Genomic DNA, 22,408 nt, shown 5'->3' with positions numbered 1-22,408 from the left:
GCCGGACAGCGGAGCCCCGGCCGGACAGCGGAGCCCCGGGCGGACAGCGGAGCCCCGGGCGGACAGCGGAGCCCCGGGCGGACAGCGGAGCCCCGGGCCGGACGGCGGAGCCGGGGGCGGGCGGCGGGCGGAGGGCGCTCGGGAGGAGCGGGCTTCCCCCGCCCCGGCGGCGACCGCACCCCGCCCCCGCTGCGCGCGCGTGTCCGTCCGTCCGTCCGTCTGCTGTCTCGACGTCAGTGGGAATTTCCAGCCAGGAAGTGAGAGAGCGAGCGAGGGAGAGAAGTGCGCCCGGGGCCGGCAGGAAGAGGAGGTTTCGCCACCGGAGCGGCCGGGCGCGCTGACAGCTTCCCGCGCCCGCGCCCCGCGCCCGCCGCCCCGCGCCCGCGCCCCGCGCCCGCCGCGGACATGGCGCGGCGCTGACCCCGGCCGCCCGCCGACCCCCGCCCGCCCCGGCTCGGGCGCGGCCGCCTCGTCCCCAGGCCCGCAGGCCGCCCGCCGCGCAGGCCGGACGCCGGCCGCCCAGGTAAGCCGGCTCGGGCGGCGGGGCCTCGCCGGCAGCTTCGCGCCCGCCCGCCGCCTTCCCCGCTCCGCGCGGCCGCCCGCACCGGGGAGGCTGGCAGGGTGCGGAGGCCCCTCCGGACTCCGCGGAGGCCGCGGCCACAGGGCCGCGCTGCCCGGGCGGGCGTTGGCCTCCACGTCCCTCCGGCGGCGGCCTCCGCGGGTCGGGGCTCCTGCGGACTCGCCGCCCGCTCCAGCGCGGGGCGCGGGGGGCGCTGCGTGGGGGGCGCGCGGGGCGTGGGGGGCGCGCGGGGCGCTGCGTGGGGGGCGCGCGGGGCGCTGCGGAGCCAGATTTCGCCCGCGTTCCGCGAAACGGAAGCAGAAGTGCTTGGCTGCCCTCCCGCTCAGGGTCGCGGGCGTTCCTCCCCGACTGCCAAGGGAAGCCCCCACCCTCCCCCTCTCCCCCTCTCCCCCCTCTCGGTCTCTCCCTCTCTCTGTCTCTCCCTCTCCCTCTCTCAGTTTCTCTCTCTCTCTCTCTCTCTCTCTCTCTCTCTCTCTCTCTCTCTCTCTCACACACACACACACACACACACACACACGAGAGAAGTAATATATTCACCTGCTGCAGGACTTGTACGTTAATTTTCAAAAAGTAAAGTGGGCTCGATATTCCACCGGGCCTGGCATTTGAGAGAGAAAAGGAATCACCTACTTAGAGCACTTTTTAGGCACTTTATTACATAAAACTCTTGAACAATGGCACCCTGCATTGTGCATGACCTCTAAAACAAAAATAATGCTAGAAACAGTGCCCATCTTAAATGTAAGTTTTTAAATGGTCTTTTAAAATAGACAGCAGTGGAGGTGTTTGCCCTGATTTATTGGTCTGTCCTGAAAATGAAATGGAGCTTGATACAGGATTTGATTATGAAGACTTAAGAAATTTTGATGAACTTAAGTAGAGGTTTTCAGCGTTGCTGATTGTGAGATAACCGTATTTAACTCAGAGGTTTTGTTATAAAGCTCAAGGGCATTACTGAAACATTGAATAGTTCTGGCATCAAAATATTCTTCTACAAAGTGATGATCTTTGGTAAATACTAAAGATTTTATTTTAAAGATCACCATGTTCAGTATTTTTCTAGCAGAATTCCTCAACTGAATATTGTTGAGCAGTTTAAACTGCGTTAGTGTTTGTTAAAACTTTAAAAAGAAAATTTAATTAAAGCTCTGAGCTGTAGTACGATATGTACCTGATTTTAATAGTATGCTTTCTAGAGACGAATCCTTTTACTGTTTGATGCATTATAGAAATTATGTAAATTTAAAGCAAAGTACTTTTTGAGCTTATGAACTAAGAAAGAGAAGAAATAAAAATATACTTGTTTCCTATAGCACTTAACATTTATCATGTAATTGAATTGCTAAAATGAAAAAACATATATGATAAATGGAAACATGAAATCTGAAGCTATTCACTCATATTGATATACCAGGCAACTCCTAAGTGCCCTCCCTTACTTGTTTAGATAAAATGTCTTCCTGGGCTGTAGCCTACTGGACAAACTTGAATACAAAGGAAGACTCATTGTATATAGATTTAATGCTGGAACTGAAACAACTGCTTGCTGTGAAAAGTAAATCATTTCTCAACTGTTTGAAAGACTTTTAAAAGGAAATAGTGTAATCCTATTATGAGTTGGTGGCAATTTGAAAATCTATTATCTTTGTTTTGAATTTTCAATTTTATCATATGTTCTGCAGTTGGTACTCACTTGGGCTGAGCATACCCCCCTGTTTCTCAAACCCAGTTAGTAAATGCTGGAGTATACATACAAAAATAGTTGTTCCTCTTTGTAAGCCCTGCTTTGATCTTTGCACTTCCTTTTTACTTCTGCCTCTTAAACAAGATCATCTGTGATGCTTGAGTTGCAGTTGGTTAAAGCTCAATAAGTCTGAAATATGCAGGATTTTAGATTTAGTGATCATATTCCTTACATTTCTCTTGTTGTTGTTCCTTGAAAGAAATTGAAGCTAGTTTGAGAAACTAATATTCATGCAGGTTGTTTTTACTACATTTTCAGACTTCCAGATAACTGATGAAGTAAGTTATGCCTTGGCCCTCAGGGATTGCTCATTGTGATAGATAGATCTAGATAAGGAATTGACAGCTAGATGGATCTCGGGGTATCATTAAATCAGTAAGTCCTTATTTTTACCTAATTTATGAGAGGTATTCCCCTGTTCAAAAGAGGTGAAAGTTCTGGCTTCTGGGGGGAAGTGGTTACTTCATAACCTTCAATTGGTTTGAACTCAAGAGAAGCAAGAAAAATACTTGACATTTTAAAACAATAAGTTAAAATAATTTTACCTGTGTTGTCATATGGATTTTTGATAAAGTGCACAAAATATCATCTGTTTCACCTTCAGGACTGAGTAAATGTGCTATTCTGAGCATGGAGTTGACTGCAGTAGGAAGTGTATCTGGAACTGCACCATACTATAGTTTAAGCAGTACAGTAAATATTTGGATATGCTTTTCTAGTCTACAGATTCAACAGAACTCTCATTAGCAGAAATGGCTGTGTATGAATCCATGGCTATGTAGACGTTCTCATTAACTTGTCATACTTTTAGTAGGAAGTTGGTTTTATTTGGTTGATTTTTGGTTTTCTGTTTCCAATATGAACTATATAAGGTAATGCAATTGTAATAGAAGAAGAGGAGAAGGAAGAATAGAGTATTAGTGCTAGAAGACTCTTTGTGTTCTGCTTCTACATCTACATTCATGTCTGATCAGCATTAACTGATAATTGCTTCTTGGTGACAGAAAGCCACAATAGAGCAATTTACTGTGCTTTCTGGGAATTAATTCTCATTTGCTCTCTTGCACCTTCCATAAATGCTGAACTCACCTGTAGTGTTCTTGGACGTGAGCAGGTAAGTCATCAGGAACATCTGCATCCCTTTGAATTGATTCTGTCTCTCGCTGTTCAGGAGACCCTGAGGGTTTTAGAGGACTAGAGATACTCAGCCTCAGGGAGGAATGTTTGGACATTTTGGCATAGTCCTGCAAGTCAGTTTGGCTTCTTGTCTGATTTTTTTTTTATCAAAAAAGATTAATGTTTGAAACCATATAATATGGTACAGGTAATAGTTATGGTAACATAACCAAACCTCTTATCTTTGTAACATTCGTTAATGAGTGCCTCACTGTTAAAAGAAATAAAGAAAAAAAAAAGCGGTAGCATTTCATGATGATGAAATTGCTTCATATCTTTGGTCTCTACTGTATTAGAGAGTATTCCTGGGTACAAATTAATATGCTATCTTTCAGATTTACACATGAGGTTGGTAGATCTGGCTTTGAAGATCAGCCAATAGTTTAGAAAATAAGTTGTGAAAATCACATTACTTCACCACAAATGATTTAAACCCTGACAGTTTTATGCAAATAAAAGTAATATAAGATGTGATTTGTTAAAGATTATGGAAACCTCAGGAGAGTAGATTATGAATGAAATATTTTTTTAATTTGTAGTATTAATCATAACAATATTATATTTTAAATTATAAAAAGAAATCAGTTGTTATTCTCTCCTTATGTTTTCTGTAGTAATTAACACAGATTTAATTACCAGTAAAATTACTGTTTTTGAAATTAGAATAATGATATGTATGGTTTAATTATCCATTACAAATTGGCTTATTACATTTCATTTATCTTTTACCATTAGGCCAAAAACCTTATAACTAGCTTTTATTCTGACCCATGCTGTCAACAAGTATTTATAGATTTAAACTATCCGTAGATCCTCTTTGTTTAAACTGTGAAAAAAATTTTGACTTATGGAGTTTTGAAGAAGAATGTAAACATTCTACATGGCTTACTGTTTGAAAGAGCCAAAATTATACAAAATGAAATAGAAAGGAAAAGCTATTTGAAAGAATCAAATCTTATAGTTCTAGCTAAAAAGAAATAATATCTAATCTATAATGACAAATAAAAAAAGTAAAAAAAACTGATGTTTATCATTGTGCTTGTTAAATGAATGAATGTAATTAATTTTTTACTGGGCTGCCTTCTTCTATGGGAACAAAAATTATACTGTTTTGCCTTACCTTCTGGGAAGAAAGAAGCCAGAAACACAGTTCTTGCTTTCTAGATGTTATTTTCTAATCTAAAGAGCACTTGAAGTTTACTAGCAAATAATTTATTTAAAAGTACCTAGTGCCTTCCAAAAAGGCAGCATTTCAGGTGAAAGAGTTTATTAACTAGAAAAAAGTGCTTTTTAGTTTCAAAGTTTTAGAGGCACTTGTCAAGCAAAGTAATAAAGTAATTGAAATGATAAAAGATGCTTGTACAAGTGAAAAATGTAACTTTTTGGCTAAATTAGAATTTCTTTATACTCCATTGAAACTGTAATTTCAACACTGGTATCTCCAAAAAAGGGAACAATGCTATAAGCACTACTTCATAATCCAAGGATTGTTAATGCTTATCTAAATTAATCTACCAAAAAGTAAAAATAAAATATGACCTCTAGAATTAAATACTTATCATCCGTAAATCTGTGCCTTTTCGGTATTAGAATGCAGACCTCAGGAACAAGCAGGCGGTGAGCAGGTTCACTGTACTTTCCACTTTCTTATTTTAATGGTTTTGTGACACTGTGAAGCCTGGATCCTCATCCTGGCAGGCTTTGTTCATTATTTCTCGGTTGTAGCGTTTTCAGAAATTTGACTTTGAAACTTTGAATCTAACCATTGATTCTTTGTGGATAAAATTTATGAAATGAAATATACTATCCAGACTAGAAAAGAGCAAAATGCCCAGTGTCATTGTGCCCTCAGGGATCCCTAAAGCAGTCTTTGTTGGAAGACAGAACCTTTTGTCGCATGCTGCTGTTCACTTCAGTCCACTCTGCTTGGCTGCGCACTGAATTCCCGTTCTGACCCTGACCTCTCTCTCTTCACATCCCTCACAGCATACATTCAAGTTTAGAAAATTAGTTACAAAAATTTCTATATATAATCTTTTTTGTTGGCAGCAAACTGAGGAAGAAGGTAAATGTTTACATATATAACAAGTGTACTGTAAGGCTATCATTGTTGATAAGTACGCTGAAGGTGAACAGCAGCAGTGTTTGTTAGTTAAAGTAATAAAATACTCCAAGCACTCTGCCTGTGGCTTCCCTATGAGATGGCTACCAGAGAAAGATAAATGTTGCTATGTTCCTACATGATCAGTTCAATCTGTAGCTTCTAGGCATGAAGAAAAATGTGATCAAAGATAAAACTTTGTCCTAATTCTTACTGTAGTAGTCAAAAATGTATGGACAACTCATAGATTTCATATTGGGAAATAAAGCCATTGGATTTTTTTGAGATGAGCCATTTTGATAAATGAGGCTCACTAGAGTTTCTAGAATACATTTACGTTAGAGTTTCTAGAATACATTTACATTGAACTGAAGAAAGTGCAAGACTTGCATAAAGTTAAGCATACCTCTATAGAAAGAGTTTAACATTTTTTAAAACTTTATTATTTTAATGAATTTTATTTGTTAAAATAGTTATTTCAAAAAGTATTATTTATTATTATTATTTATCATGTGATTTGGACTAAACATACCATATTTTAGTATTAAGGCATATCCTTTGTTTATACCAGATGTTAATTCTACCATATATCAAGTGTGCAAAGAAGAAAAATTAAAAGTGATGACAGACTACATAATTAACCTCTTTTATTGGTACTATGCTCAAACCTGTAATTCTTTTAAATAATGAAAATAAATTACTTAATTGTCTTAGGAACTATGCCTTCTAAGACAAGAATTTTCGGAATGAGAAAATGACTATTTTTGGATGTTTTACCACGAATTCCTGACTCGTGTTTTATTGATAATTTGCCAAATTTCTTCATCTACTAGTTCTTAGGTGTATTTTTAGTTAGTAGAGTTAAACCATTTATTGGTGTTTAACCATTAAGACTTGATTTATAAACTTCAATATCTTTTCTTTTAAATAGAGTGTGGACTTAGTACTGAAGCCAAAGGAGAAGAATTCCTTAAAATTTACAGGATCTAGTACAATGATCTGCATGGAATACAAGCATCTTTACAACTTATAAAGTTAAAATGATGATGACATGGAAGGATGGAAGTATGGGTGGCTATTCATCTAGAGGAAATTTGAGGTAGAAGGGAAAAAGCGTGAAGTTAAAAATAAAAATTAAACTTAGTTTTTTTGCTCTGTCAGACATTCGGGAAAGTACTTTAGGGAATTTATATAAAATCCAAGCTGAAAACTGAATATAAAATGTAGGAAGTAGGAAAGATTTTTTTAAAATGCACTCACACTGGTAATTTCAAACCAATCAGAAAGCCTAGGAAAATACTTTTTGGAAGAGATTGATTAAAATGATCCAAAAATATAGTCAGTCCCAACCCTATTCATTTAATTCATTCATTTATTATGCTGGTAATACATAGGAAGGTGCATAGTAAGTATTATATCTCTGTATGTGTGGGTGTTTTTTAACCTGAGAGTCCTTTAAAAGATTTGGTCAGAACAAAGGGTAATGAAAGCATAGAGCAAGCTTTAGGGAGAGAGTTCTCTATAAAATTAATTCTCAAACTTTATTATTGACTTAAATGTGAAGATAAAGGAAATAATCTAGAAAGTGAATCACACTTCCAGAGGAAAAAATAAATTCTGTATCTCATGGTCGAGAAAGGGAGGGGTCATAATGAGAAGAGCAGAGAGGTTGCCTGTGGATAGAATATTTTTGCAGGCATTTCATGGTGGATCATCCTATTTTTGATAAACTGAAAACAATGTACATTTTTCCACATTCTGAAAACATGTTAGAAGTCAATTGTAATTAAGCAAATTTGAGTACACCTGGAAAATTAAAATGAAAACATGGTATCTGACAATAATTAGACATATTTTCTTGCTCTTATGCCACATGATAGCATTCATTTGACATCATGTCTTTATAGTTTCTCTCCATATGTTTACCCAATTTCACACTTAAGACATTTAACCACATTTAACAAGCACCCCTTGGAAACTTTTAAATATTTCCTGACTCTTAAAACATTACATTATCAGCCATTTACCCTGCAGTTATAGTTCTTTTTGATGATGAGTGGGAAACTATCCGGTTTCTATTAGAAAGTCTACTTGTAGTAGCCAAATAGGAGTTAGTTTGAATTGTTCGGAGAGGTAGTTCAATCCTGTGTTGAAATAGAGGGGTGATTTTTTGGAGTAATTGTGCTATATTTACTAAATATCCGTTAAATGGAAGGAGTCCAGTCCTTCAAAACAAGCCACAGAAAACAATAATTTTATTGCTGAAGCACTTATGCATCTTTGCATAGATGTCCCCATCAAATGCCAATATTAAATTTATCATCCTCCCTAACCCCAGACTGGCACCCCATTGGGGAATACAGTTGTTAGCCCACTTGTGGTCCATTCAGTAGGTTTCCCACACCAGAACCCAGGCACCTCCCTTCTTAAACACTCACTTCCTCCTTCAGTTGATCACTGAGTTCTATCAAGGCAGCCTCTTTCTCATCTCCAGAATCCATCCCTTCCTCATTGAATTTCTAGCTTTTATTTTTGCATTGTCTCCTGGTACATTGTCTCTTGCTTCTATTCCACGCTTCATTAGCATAACGGTCGGCTTTCTAAAGTGCAAGCCTGGTCATGTCATTCTCCTTAGATTTCTGAAGTCATTCTCGGTCGTCTTCACGAGCCGATTCCTGCACACCTCCCCTCCCCCCCTTGCTCCTCCCTCATCCCCTAATCTCAAATCCTCCACCTCAACTTTCAGTTCCTTATCCACAGTCTTCTCACTCGGAAAGCCTTGGCTGCGCGTCCCTGTGTGAGAAGCGCCTTCTCCTCCCTGGCCATCCTGCTGCACACCCGCCTCCGGCCTCGCCGCTTCCCTGCCGCCTTCTCTTTTCTCCCGGACCTCTCCATAGGGAGTCTGTGTTCTCCTGACTTCTGTGTGAGCTAGAAAAGAAACGTCTTGAGGGCAGGGATTTTGTCTTCCTTACTTTTTATTAGCAGAACACTGGTGAGCTTGCTGAATGAATAAGTAAATAAACAAGCTATCAGGAGACTGTGCTGCCACTTAAACTGTGTGGCTCTGGGCAAGTTAATTAACTTCTCTGGGTCTTATTTTCTTTCTGTAAAGAAATGAGAGGGTTATACTAAATGGGCATCTACCTCTAAATTATTTGTTTCTTTGATATAATCGTATTAATTGGAAGACTTCAGATTTTCTTGCCATATTGAGACACGGTAATTAGAAGAAAGCGCATGTGAGTGAGTATGAATCAAACTCGCGATTGTCGGCATGGTAGTGTGAAGCTCTGCACATTTTGTGGGTAATGAGCTGTGATTTCTGGTCCCGGCGTAGGTTCATCCTGACATCCAGATGTTTCTGGGGCTGCATCATTTCGCTATTAGTCAGTCTCTCACATTCATAAATCTCCAAAGAAATTAATGGCACACTTGAGACAGAAATTGAATATAAAATTCAATATTTGAGTTCTAAATTGATTCAGGCTCTCACTAATTATAACTGTATGTGAAGGAGGAATAGTGGGAGGTGGCAGTAGTGTGAGCTGGGTCCTCTTCTGTTGTAGAAGGAACACAGAGTCCTAAATCAAGAACAAAAGATGTAAGTTTATCACTGAAGGTATGAAAAGAACCAGTAGGTAAACCAAAAAGAGAAGAGTACTAAAAAGTAAGTCTCTCTGAAGAGCAGGATTGGAGGCACGAAGGGTGGAGAGGAACCTTCGCTTATTCGTGTAAGCTCCTCCATCATTACATAGCAGGATTTTATTTTTTTTTTATTATTCCTCCCTGCCAGTTTTATTATGGTACAATTGGCAAATAAAAATTGCATATCTTTATGGTGTACAACATCATGTTTTGATATACATACATGTTGTGAAATGATTGAATCAAACTAATTAACATAAGTCAGTTTTTATTTTTCTAACAGTAATTCATTTGAATACACATTGAGCTGACTCTGTGCCAGACACAATTCTAAGTGCTGGGAATGCAGTGCTGAACAAGATAGGAATGCAGAACTTCATGGAGCAGAACATCATGTAATCTTTTCAGTTTTAAACATTTTCTTTTCATATTGGCCTTTTTTAAGTTGAAGAAACCTCGTAACTAAAAAAAGTGCACAAATCATAGGGTGCAGCTTTAATGATGTATCTCAAAGTGAACACAGTCTAGGCAGGAGTCACTGCCCGCAGCACAGACACCCTCTCTCTGCCCCTTCTCAGCAGGGACCCCCCACTCTCATTTGAAGGGTTCCACTAATGGCTTTTGTTTGGCGTGCGTGCACACCACGGCTCACGCTCGCCCACAGAGACGCCCGGGCGTGGGAGCAGACCGAGTGGGCGCGTTGCTCCAAGGTGCTTGTGACAGCTCCGCACAAGCAAGAACTCTGCTGCGGTGAAGGCCCTGCGGTCGCTTCATTTCAGCTTTTCCTCACTGAACAAAATTTTTTTCCCTAAGATGTTAGTAAAAATATAAAACAAATCACATTCTTATATTAACTTATCATTTATGATTTTAAGAGTGAGTATTGCCAGGTGGTCAGGTTCACTGGCTAGGAGGTGTGGGAGAAGGATGTGTTTGCGGCTGGCGTTGCTGGACACAGAGAGAGCTGGGCTGGCCTCTGCTTCCCGCTGTCTGCACACGGGCACCGCGGCGCAGGGCCTGTCTGCGCTTGCTTCTTTAAGGGAACGTTCCCCCCAGGCTGACTGTGGTCAGCCACAGAACCGAAGGCTGCTGGTTCATGTGATGAATCCTTTTCTTTTAAAACATAAAAGACATATTTTTAGGGATTTTTGATGATCATTGGAATGAAAATCTAAAATGAGCTAAGTCATATTCAGATTCAAGAGAACTGGATCAGCTTCTCTGTATTTGAACAAAAGAATATTAATCTCTAATTCATAATCCATGAGGTCTCCTGACGCCTCCATCTGCAAATACCCTAAAATGGTACTCAAAGGAAAGGCCAGACATCAAAATTGAAATTATGTCATACTATATTTTTAGTGAAGAAGAAATGTGTAGCATTAGAAATATAGAAGGAAAAGATCAGAAAAAAATTCAGTAAGTCAAATTTTTTTTTTTTTTTTTGAGACAGGATCTCCCTCTGTTGCCTGGGCTAGAGTACCATGGCCTCGTCATAACTCACGGCAACCTCAGACTCCCAGGCTCGAGTGATTCTCCTGCCTCGGCCTCCCAACTACAGGCACCTGCCACCACACCTGGCTAATTTTTCTGTTTTTTGTGAAGGGCCTCTTGCTCTTGCTCAGGCTGATCTTAAACTCCTGGGCTCAAACCTCCCACCTCGGCCTTCCAAGATTACAGGCATGCGCCACCTCACCAGGTCCAAATCCCTTTTTAACGCCACCTGAATGAAAGACCTCAAACCATGAGCAGATGTATTAAGTCAGTTTTTATGTGGAAGTGGAAAGCAGCAATATCTCAGGAGTGACTTTAATTGTAATATGTAAAGTTTTATCTATTTTATTATAATCTTTATAGAACTTCTCTAAAGATTATAGTAAATTATATAGTAAATTCTCTAGCTTTACAAATTTATTCTCGGCAGATTTTGTCCTAGTATAGTATCAATAAAAATAAATTTTACTTAGAATGGAATCTACCATTTGATATAAATGGCATAATTATAATATGTTTAAAATGTGTTGGCTGGGCATGGTGGCTCACTCCTGTAATCCCACCACTCTGGGAGGCTGAGGCAGGAGGATCACTTGAGCCTAGGAGTTTGAGGTTGCAGTGAGCTATGATGACACCACTGCACTCTAGCCAAGGCAACAGAGGGAGGCTGTCTCAAAAAAAAAAAAAAAAAAAGAAAGAAAGAAAAGAAAGGAAGGAAAAGGAAAAGAAGGAAGGAAAGAAAGAAAGAAAATCCCTGTCCCCCCTGGTTATAGTGAACATGATACAGCAAGAATTTAGATGCTTGTTTCATATAGGGGGAATGAGGTTATTATGTTTACTAGGTTTTATTGAGCCTAAGAGGTAATTTTTTTCTCCCACAACTTAACAGCTTAATCACATATATTTGAGGATTTTTTTGATATTTTTCTGTTACTGGTTTCTGATTTAATTTAATTGTGTTTGGATAACATACTCACTTCTTTGAAATTTGTTGAGAATTGTTTTACGATTTTACGGCCCAGCATGTGGTCTATCAGGGTGCACGTTCCATGTGCACTCGAAAAGAAAACGTCATCTGCGGTCGTTGGGTGGAGTGCTCTGTCCATGCACTTGGGCTCGTTTGGCTGACGGTGTTGTCCCTAAATCATCCATATCTGTACTGCTGTGGTGGGACTGTGTCCCCTCCAGATGCAGGTGTTGGAACTTAATGGCCAATGTGGCGGTGCCAAGTAGGAGGGCCTTTGAGAGGGGACTGGGTCATGAAGGCTGCTCCGTCCACGAACAGGATTAGTGCCCTCTTCCAAGACTGCTCGCTGCAGGGAGTTTGTCCCCTCCTGCCCTTTGGCCTTTGCCAGGAGAGTTCCTCACAGCAACCTCAGACTCCCAGGCTCGAGTGATTCTCCTGCCTCGGCCTCCCAACTACAGGCACCTGCCACCACACCTGGCTAATTTTTCTGTTTTTTGTGAAGGGCTTCTTGCTCTTGCTCAGGCTGATCTTAAACTCCTGGCCTCAATCAAACCTCCCACTTCAGCCTCCTAAGATGCTAGGAGTACAGGCGTGAGCCACCTCACCAGGCCCAAATCCCTTTTTTTTTTTTTGAGACAGAGTCTCGCTTTGTTGCCCAGGCTAGAGTGAGTGCCGTGGCGTCAGCCTAGCTCACAGCAACCTCAAACTCCTGGGCTCAGGCAATCCTCCTGCCTCAGCCTCCCGAGTAGCTGGGACTACAGGCATGCGCCACCATGCCCAGCTAATTTTTTCTATATATATTAGTTGGCCAATTAATTTATTTCTATTTATATAGTAGAGACGGGGTCTCACTCTTGCTCAGGCTGGGTTCGAACTCCTGACATTGAGACATCCACCCGCCTCGGCCTCCCAGAGTGCTAGAATTACAGGCGTGAGCCACCGCGCTCGGCCCCAAATCCCTTTTTAATGCCACCTGAATGAAAGACCTCAAACCATGTTCAGTGTTCAGCAAGGATTTAGATGCTTGTTTCATACGGGGGACGAGGGTATTATGTTCCCTGGAGGACGCAGCCCTCACTAGACAGCAGGTGCTGTTTCCTTACCTCGGGCTTCCCGCCTCCAGAGCTGTGCGAGAGGGATTTCTGTCCTTTGTGAATCACTCAGTGTCTGGTGTTCGGTTATAGCTGCATAAACAGACTAAGATAGTTCCTGATGCTGTTAATCTGCTTTTAGGAAGTTCTGAGAGAGGAGTGTTAAAATCTTAACTATAATTGTGACCTTCTCATTTCTTCCTTTAATTCTGCCACCTTTTGCTTCATGTATTTTGAAGCTCTGTTAGTAGGTACGTACACATTAAAATCATTGTTTCTCCTTGATGAGTTAACTCTTTTATTCTTATATGGTGTTCTTTGCCCTGGGTAATATTTCTTCTCTTTAAGTCTACTTTATCTGATATTTTAATATAGCTTGCTTTCTTATATTTGGTATTTGTATGGTGTAACTAGCACAATTTTCCATCCTTATATATTTAAACTCTCTTTAATATTAAAGTATAATCTTATGAAAAGTATATACTTGGATTTTGCTTTTCTTTAATCCAAATAGACCATCTCTATTTTCTATAGGTGAGTTTAATTCATTCACATTTAATATAATTATTGATTTGTTGGGTTTAAGTCTTCCATCTTGGTAATCGTTATCTATTTGTACTATCTCTTCTTTATTCATTTTTCCTTTTTCTGTCATCCTTTGAATAAATCAAGTTTAGGGTTTTTTTTTTTTAATTCCATTTTATCTCCTTTATTGGTTATTTTCTAAAGTGGTTACTTCACCACTTTAAAAGTATTATTTATTATAATATTTATCCTTCAGTTCACAGTGAATTAATATTATGACATTTATATATAATGTAAGAACCTAACAGTGGCATACTTCTTTTGTTCTTCTGTGTTATTATTATTGCACATTTTACTTCTACATATGTTATAAACCACAAAATATATTGTATTTGTTTGCTTTGAATAATCAGTTGTCTAAGAAATTAAGAAACAAAAACTCAAAGTCTCATGCTTACCCACAAATGTATCATTTTTGGTGCTTTTCATTTTGTCATATAGGTCCAAGTTTCTGTCGTTTCCCTTCAGCCCGAAGGGCTTTCTGTGGCAGATCTGCTTGCGATGAGTGCTCTCAGCTCTAGTTTATATGGATATGTCAATTTCACCTTGATTTTTAAAGGATTTATTAAATATTTGCTTAATATAGCCTTCTAGGCTGATCTTCTTTTTTCTTTCATCACTTTAAAGATACTTTTACGTAGCCTTCTAGCTTGTGTTGTGAGGAGAAGTCAGCCCCATGCTGATAAGCGTACCCTCTCGTGCCCCCTTCTGTAATATGTCCTTTTTTGTCTGTCCCTTGCTGCTTTTAGGATTTTTTTTTGTTAGCATGACTTTTTAACAGTTTGACTGTAATATGCCTAAGCAAGGTTTTATTTGTCTTTATCCAACGTGGAAATCTTTGAGATTTTTGGATCTATGGGTTGATATTTTTAAAAATCAAATTTAGAAAATTCCTGACTATTATTTCTTCAAATATTGTTCTGTCTTTTCTCTCTTTCCAAGACTCTAAATTACAAATATGTAAGACTGCTTGATATTGTTCCAATGGTCACTGAAGCTGTCTTCACTTCTTTTTCTCTTCACTTTTTTTTCTCTGTGCTTCAGTTTGGATAGTTTTTATTGACTTTTCTTCTAGTTTATTGGTACTTTGTTTTATAATATTTGATATACTGATAGTCCATCTTGTGAAATTTCATTTTATTTCTAGAGTTTCCACTTGGTTCTTTAAAAAGGTGTTTGCATTTCTATGCTGAGGTTCCCTGTTTGTTCACTCATTTTTCCTTTACATTATTGAACATATTTCTGTTAGCTATCTTAAAGTCATTGGTTGTTAATTCCATCATTTGTGTCATTTTCTTCTGGGTCTTATTTTCCTGCTTTCTTGTAGGCTTCATTAATTTTTATTGTATATAGTGGACATTACATTGTGCAGAGTTTGCATTTTTGTCTTCTTTTAAAGAGTGCTGAGTTTTGTTGTAACAGGCAATAAGTTTATTGGTGGACCACTTGGTTTCATTAAGGTAGGTTTAGAGTAGTTCTTATTTTAGGTTATGTCCCTAACTGATTGCATGATCTTTCTAAAGTCACAGCTGAATGCTCAGAATGTTCAGTGATGTCTCTGTACCCTGCATGATGGCAACTCCAGTGTCTCTCAAAGCTGTAGGACCTGTGAAATCTCCATGTAGCTTAGTAGATCAAGCAGCTGTTTTCTAGCAGGCTTTGCAGGGTCTAGTCCTTTGTCACGACTTAGTATTTGGCCAATGACCAGAGGTGATGCCTATGCAGATTTCTGAGGCTCTTGCTTCTTATCTAAATCTTTTTTTCTCTGATACCCTGCCCAGTGAGATTGCTGCTCTCTTTTGGGGTTTTACTTTCTTGTGTCAGCATGGTTTGGAAAGTGCCCTCAGTCAAAACACGAGGGTGAATTTGGAGCACCCTTCAAGTGTCCAGCCTTTATGATGTGCAACCCTATGGTGTTGTCCAGCATCTTAAATTGTTGCTATAGTATTTTTTTATTTTCATAGATTTAGGGGGTACCGATGGATTTTGTTATATGGATGAATTGCACAGTAAAGAAGTCTCAGCTTTTAGTGTACCGGTCACCTGAATAGTGTGCATTGTACTCAATAGGTAACTTTTGATCCCTCACCCCTTGCACGCTCCCGTTCTGAGTCTCCAGTGTCCATTGTGTGACTCTGTGTATGCATACCCTTGTTTAGCTCCCACTTATAAGTAAGAAAATGTGGTATTTGGTTTTTTTATTCCCTGAGTTATTTCACTGAGGATAATGGCCTCCAGTTGATCCCCGTTGCTGCCAAAGACACTATTTCATTCTTTTTTGTGGCTCAGTAGTATTCCATGATGTGTGTGTGTGTGTGTGTGTGTGTGTGTGTGTGTGTATACACATGCCCCTCATTTTCTTTATCCCCTAATCAGTTGATGGGTGCTTAGTCTGGTTCTATATCTTTGCAGTTGTGAATTGTGCTATGATAAACATACAGGTCTAGGTGTCTTTTTAATAAAAATAACTTCTTTTCCTTTGGGTAGAACTCCAGTAGTGGGATTGCTGGATTGAATGATAGATCTACTTTTAGTTTTTTGGGAAATCTCCATACTGTTTTCCATAGAGGTTGCACTAATTTGCATTCACACCAACAGTGTGTAAACTTTCTTTTTTCCTGCATCTGTGTGAACATCTGTTGTTTATTGACTTTTTAATACATAGCCATTCTGACAAGGGTAAGGTGGTAGGTACCTCATTGTGGTTTTAATTTGCATTTCCTTGATGATTAGTGATGTTGAGAATTTTTTTCATGTTTGTTGGCCACATTTCTTTTGAAAAGTGTCTTTTCATGACTGTTCATGACTTTTGTCCACTTTTTAATGGGGTTATTTTTTTTCTTGCTGATTTGTTTGAGTTCCTTATAGATTCTGAATGTATAGCTTAGGATGTTTTTTCCCATTCCATAGGTTGTCTATTTATTCTATTGATTATTTCTTTTACTGTGATTTTTAGTTTAATTAACTCTCATTTATTTATTTTTGTTTTTTGTTGTATTTGCTTTGGGGGTCTTAATCATAAATTCTTTACCTAGGCCAATGTTGAGGATAGTTTTTCCTAGGTTTTCTTCTAATATTGCTTTAAGTATTTTGTATTGTTTCACAGTTGAGTATGGCAAGGAGGGAAGTTCAGATAGCTGTGAATCTGTCATTGCAATGCCTCTTACATAATGCAATGTTAATAAAAAATACTTAAATGTTTACCAATTTGGCAATACAAAAAAGCAAAGCTCCTGTATCTACTTTTTGGGTACTTATATCCATTTAAGAAGATGATAAATAGATAGGTAAAGTTAAATTGCAGTAGAACACATAAAATCACTAGTACGTATAAGTGTTATAGACCTTATGTGGACTACAGGGCTATAGGTTACAGGGAAAATACAGGGTTTTGTGGCAGAGATTGGATTTAACGAGAGCCTTGAAGAGTGGGTAATATTTAGGTAAGAAAGATGGCATTTCAGGATGCAGGGCATACTGCAAAGAAATGAACAAGGCAGTAATGAGCAAGGCATTTTGAATGATCAGTCTGCCTGTCATAGTGAGGTTGAGTTACAACACGGTAATAGGTAATGCTTATAATATGCTTATACTATAATATAATATCATTAAATAAAATAGTAGACTATGCTGGGTAGCTGAGGTACTTGAATTTTATCTTGAAAGCAATATGACAACAATGTGAAAGATGTCGAAGGCAGCAGCAGCCCTGCAGTAAAGGAACAGTGTGGAGGCTGCTGTCACTCAGGGGTGAGACGACGAGGGTCTGACCTAGGGCATGACAGTGGAGAGGGAAGGAAGGGGCAGATACAAGAACCAACACAAAGAAAAGAACAGCAGAAAGTGGCTATCGACTGGGTATGTGTGAGAATGATGTATTGGCAGAAATTGGAAAGTCAAGGAAGGGACAGTTACAAGAATCAACACAAAGAAAAGAACAGCAGAAATTGGCTATTGACTGGGTATGTGTGAGAATGATATATTGGCAGAAATTGGAAAGTCAAGAATGGGGCTCGTTTTAATGGCAATGATGAAATCAGTTTCAGATATTAGAGAGTTGAAGGGATGCAAAACATTATCATAATAACTTTTATAATTGTGAACAAAAGTTCTCTGGAAAGGAATTTGGAGGAAAGAGACTTTATTCCAGTGAACAGTTTGCAAACTGGGGAGATACAGCCTTTGGCGTAAAACATAGATACATTCTAGAGAACAAAGAGAGAATTCAGGTTTTATAGCAAAAGACCCTGCCCGGGTTTATGCAAATGAAGGATTCAGACTTCCTTAGTTCCAATTGGATGATGCAGCTGAGTTCTGATAGATTCAGCTGGACCCGATTGGTCGATACAGCTGAGACCTGATTGGCTGAGCTCTGATTGATGGGTTCAGGGGATCTCTGAATGTCTCAAAGTCAAAAAAATGTGAATTTTCAAGGAACTCAGAGTACATGTGTGACTTCTAGTCAGCAAGTGGTCACTTGGCTCTATTTTAAATTTAGGCCCAGTTAGCCTCTTCGGATCCATCTTGAAGGATGGCCCTTTCAGGTTCACATTTGTTCACATAATGGTATCACTGCCTAAGGCTGACAGTGATTTATTAATATTTGCACTTCGAAAGTTTTAACTGTTCTGATTTTCTGTTTACATGACAGCGTTTTTAGCTAATGTAGTTGCTGCTTTTGTTCAGTTTGGAACTGAATAAGTAATAGAGCAAAAACTGAATACAAAGAGGAGCTCTGACTAGGACTCTAACAAAGGAAGTGTAATTAGTGAGGCCGGGCGTGGCGGCTCACGCCTGTAATCCTAGCACTCTGGGAGGCTGAGGCGGGCGGATTGCTTGAGGTCAGGAGTTCAAAACCAGCCTGAGCAAGAGCGAGACTCCATCTTTACTATAAATAGAAAGAAATTGGCCAACTAATATATATAGAAAAAATTAGCCGGGCGCATGCCTGTAGTCCCAGCTACTCGGGAGGCTGAGGCAGGAGGATCCCTTGAGCCCAGGAGTTTGAGGTTGCTGTGAGCTAGGCTGACGCCATGGCACTCACTCTAGTCTGGGCAACAAAGTGAGACTCTGTCTCAAAAAAAAAAAAAAAAAAAAAAGAAAGTGTAATTAGTGAATTACCAAAATAATTAACTCATGCCCCACATACCTTCTGTATCTCTTTGTATACACTCTGTATCCCATGACACTTACTGTGTCGCATTGTTTTTGCCTGGCTTCCTACTTACTAAACTATTGTATTAGTTAGCTTTTGTTGCATTAAAAAAAATCACCACAAAGCAAATTAAAATAAACATTCATTATTTCCTCCAAGTCTGTGGCTGTCTAGGTCATCTGGCCTTGGCTGGCGTGGCCAATCTCTGAACACTTCTGGCTGTTCAGCTAGTGCTGTTCGTAGCTGCTCAGCTGGCGCGGTGGTGCTGTTCCTCTGAAGTCTTTGGCTGCTGAGCGGGTGCTGGGGCCGGCCCCTCTCTGCCGCGCGTGGTCTTCCCTTCCCAGCGGGCTGGCCCGGCTCCTTCACAGGGCAGCAGTGTTCCAAGAGAGCACAAGGGTCACCACAAGGCCTCTTGAACCTGTGTTCAGAACTTGTATTTCTACCTTACTCTTTTGGTCAGAGCAAGGCACAAGCCCATCAAGACTCGAGGCCTCCTTTTGTTAGGTAGAGTATCAAATAATTTGTGGCCATTGTTTTCAGTTTGCCACAACTGTAAGCTCTGTAAATACAGGAACTATGTCACTCTTGTGCACTTTGGTGTATTTGGTACCTAACACAGGGGCATAAATATTTTTCACTAAATTAGTGAAAGAAGGAAAACATTCAGGTAGCATTTCAATCTGCTGTAGTTTTAAATGTGTGTGCGTATATGTGTATGTGTATGTATATGTGTATATGCATACACATACACTTTTATCATACTGTCAGTGACTATGGTGTTTTCTATAGGCATGGTTCAGAGAGAATCTCTTTATAAGCCTTCTGGCCTCTGTAATTGACCAAAGATATATTTTTTTAAAGCAACTATCGTTTGAGTTAACATTGTTTGGTATTTTTACCTTCACATTTCATTGTCTCTTAAAGAACTCATTTGAGTTTTGTGCACTGTCAGAATCCTATTCTGCTTTTCAGGCTGTGCTATAGGTAGACTAGCTCCGACCAGAACGCCTGCGAGACCTGGAGCAAAGGTGCTATAGTAAAATGAATGATGTTTTAAGTAAATCACTGCGGCCTCTTGAACAATTGAAAGAACTATAGGCTGTAGAGTCAGATTAGCCAGCACTACTCTGTCAGCCTGAGCAAATGACTCTCTCTCTCTAAACCTGTTTCTTACCTGGGACAGTATTTCCCAGGGTTGATGTGAGAGCTCCCTGAAGTGTGTGAAGCACTGACTATACAGTTCCTTACTTGTGAGAGGTGGTGACTATAGTTCCTTCTCCATTGCAAAGCACTGCCATGATGCAGTGACATTCATTAGGATTTCTCATCCCTAGCATTATTGCCACGTGGGGTTGGATATATCATGCTTTCTCAAAAAAATTCCTCTATGGAAAGAGACTTCAGCACATTTTTTCTCTATCAATTTATTACCTCACAGAGAAAAGATGAGAGGGCACCCTTTTTCTTCTAGTGTCATCCTCATTGCTGTCCAATTATACCTAAGTGGTATCTATTATGGCCGAATATAATCTTGAAAGTAGAGACACTTCTCTCTGATTCTCAACTGTGCCCTCTGGATGGCACCTAAAATTCTGTTTTTCGAACTGAAAACTGTTATCCTTAGTGGGTTAGTAATCATTTTAATGAGTTTGAAAAGTTTTTTTTAAATGAAGTCTAATAGAATAGAAAGAATATATTTTCTTACAGTGGGTAATAGTCAAAAAGTGTGAATGTCTCTGACCTAGAGAGTTTCCCCAGTGACAACGAGGACAGGAGTGCCGCCAACTGTCTGTGATGGTCCAGAGCGTTCCAGTGAGTCCACTGCGTGCTGGCTGCCTTCACCAAGAAGCCCGTGTGCTGGGCTCGGTGCTGTCAGGGAATGGTCACAGATGTGTGTAAAGTAGCCCATTAGCATATCATAGAACTCTTCGTGTATTCAGAACAAAGCTAGTTGTAACATTATGCTTTTCATGAAAAAAAAAATTTGCTGGGTATTTTATTTGTTGCTACCTGGCTACATTTTTTATTTCTCCTTCCATGGTGTGAAAATATTCCTAAAAACTTCAGTGTTGGGGGACAGGGCTGCAGAAACTGTCCCCAGTCAACTCAGTATCTCCCTTCCTGTTTCAAGATCCTTCCTCAAAAGCACAGCACTGAGCAAGGGAAAGTAAGGGGAAGGGCTGGGGGAGCAGGGAGGTGAAAGGGGTTTTCCCTGGTCTTTTCTAAACCTTAGGCTCCGAGGGCTTAGTTAGTGTTTCAACATTTTGCAAAGAAAACCTGCTTTTATAATTAATGCAAAAATTACTCAGTGATTCATCCTTTCCAAATAATTCTTGGTTCCTTTTGACATTTTATTTTTAAATGATGAATTAACATTGACATCACCATTGGGTTACTGTCACTTCAGCTCTTCACAGTCAACTTAAGTGTCTTGACAAAGCTATAAAAGTTCAGACTTTAACCTCACCTGAGTGTCCCTTGGGCTGCTGTTGAGCTTTTAAAACTTTGATCTTCTGGCACATATTACTGCGTAAATCATGAAGAAGATATTGGAGGGCAGATTGTTTAATTTGTCAGTTAGTCCATTGTCTACAATTTAGAGATCTTCATTAAGACTTTAGCTACAGCAGTGATCATGGTAATAACCCTGCGTTGGATCTAATAAGGTTTAGTTTGAGTTGTAAAAATTAGAGTGAGGGCTGCTTTATAAGTTTATGCATTTAAAGATCTGGGAAACCATCCACAGGTTTAAATATACACAATCAGTGTGATAGAGGTACTGAATGGGTTCTATCAGTTTTAACAAGTCAACAATCTCACCTCTGCTTTTTTTTTTAAGGAGACTTTAAAGACAAGGTCTCTCTCTCATCCAAGTTGGAGTGCAGTGGTGTGATCCTAGCTCACTGCAGCCTCGAACTGCTGGCTTCCAGCGATCCTCCTGCCTCAGATTACTAGCATATACCACAACACCCAGCTAATTTTTAAATTTTTTTTTAGAGATGGGGTCTCAATGTGTTGCCCAGGCTGATCTTGAACTTGTGGCCTAATGCGATCTATCAGCCTTGGCCTCCCCAAGTGCTGTGATTACAGGCGTGAGCCGCTGTGCCCAGTTTTTACCTCTGCTTTTGAAGACCATGGGTTAAGATTATCTGAGAAAATTGAGGAGATCAGCCCAGATTAATGGAAAGTCTAAAGGCAAAAAGATGATTTTAATATCTTTCTTGGAAGTTTAGGCTCCTGTGGTGTTCTAAGGGCAGGAACTTTCCCATAGACTGTTGTAGACGATACTAGCACTGTATTTCAGTGTAACTTTTTTTTCATTAGTATTCTTCATACGACTGAAAGTTATGCTAACGTTATTTATCGGGAATGTTGAATAGGTGTTTGTTAGCTAACTAACATATTCGAAGATCAGCGAATTTCTATTCTTTTCAAAAGTCTATCCCACAAACAGAGGCCGCAGTGAGTTCAGTTAATACACAAGGTCATGCACCCAGCAGGGGCACAACGCTGGAATCTTGCATGACTTAATCCTCTCTGCTGGGTCCGGTCAGTTTTCCCTTGTTAAACTGCTTGTCTTAATTGAGATTGTTCAGCCGTGGCTGTGCGGATACCTTCGCTCCACAGTTCCTCGTCTCAGGCAAGTGCTTCCCTGCAGCCTGCCCGGACGGAGTTCGGAGTTCGGCAGAGCCCAGGGCTGCCGTTCCCTGTCGCGGACGCCGGGCGGCCCCTGTCGGGGACCCGGGCGCCGCCTGTCGGGGACCCCGGCGCCGCCTGTCGGGGACCCCGGGCGCCCCCTGTCGCGGACCCCGGGCGCCCCCTGTCGCGGACCCCGGGCGCCGCCTGTCCGGAACCCCGGGCGCCGCCTGT

General features: G+C 40.3%; 1 protein-coding gene across 7 annotated transcripts in view; it reads left to right on the top strand.

Annotated features, from left to right (window-relative positions):
• Positions 1–252: 252 nt before the first annotated feature.
• NFKB1 (nuclear factor kappa B subunit 1) overlaps positions 253–22,408 on the top strand; it is a 117,196-nt gene continuing 95,040 nt past the window's right edge. For 2 of the 7 annotated variants that reach the window (XM_075998765.1, XM_012770964.3), the window contains exon 1: positions 253–523. The gene's annotated coding sequence lies outside the window, so the exon portion shown is untranslated. The remainder of the gene's footprint in view (positions 524–22,408) is intronic. The other 5 variants (XM_075998766.1, XM_075998764.1, XM_075998769.1 and 2 more) reach the window with 3 other exon arrangements.

Source organism: Microcebus murinus, chromosome 29, assembly GCF_040939455.1.
Source record: "Microcebus murinus isolate Inina chromosome 29, M.murinus_Inina_mat1.0, whole genome shotgun sequence".
NCBI lineage: Eukaryota > Metazoa > Chordata > Mammalia > Primates > Cheirogaleidae > Microcebus > Microcebus murinus.
The sequence above is the reverse complement of the archived record's forward strand: the minus strand, read 5'-3'. Positions and strand labels throughout refer to the sequence as shown.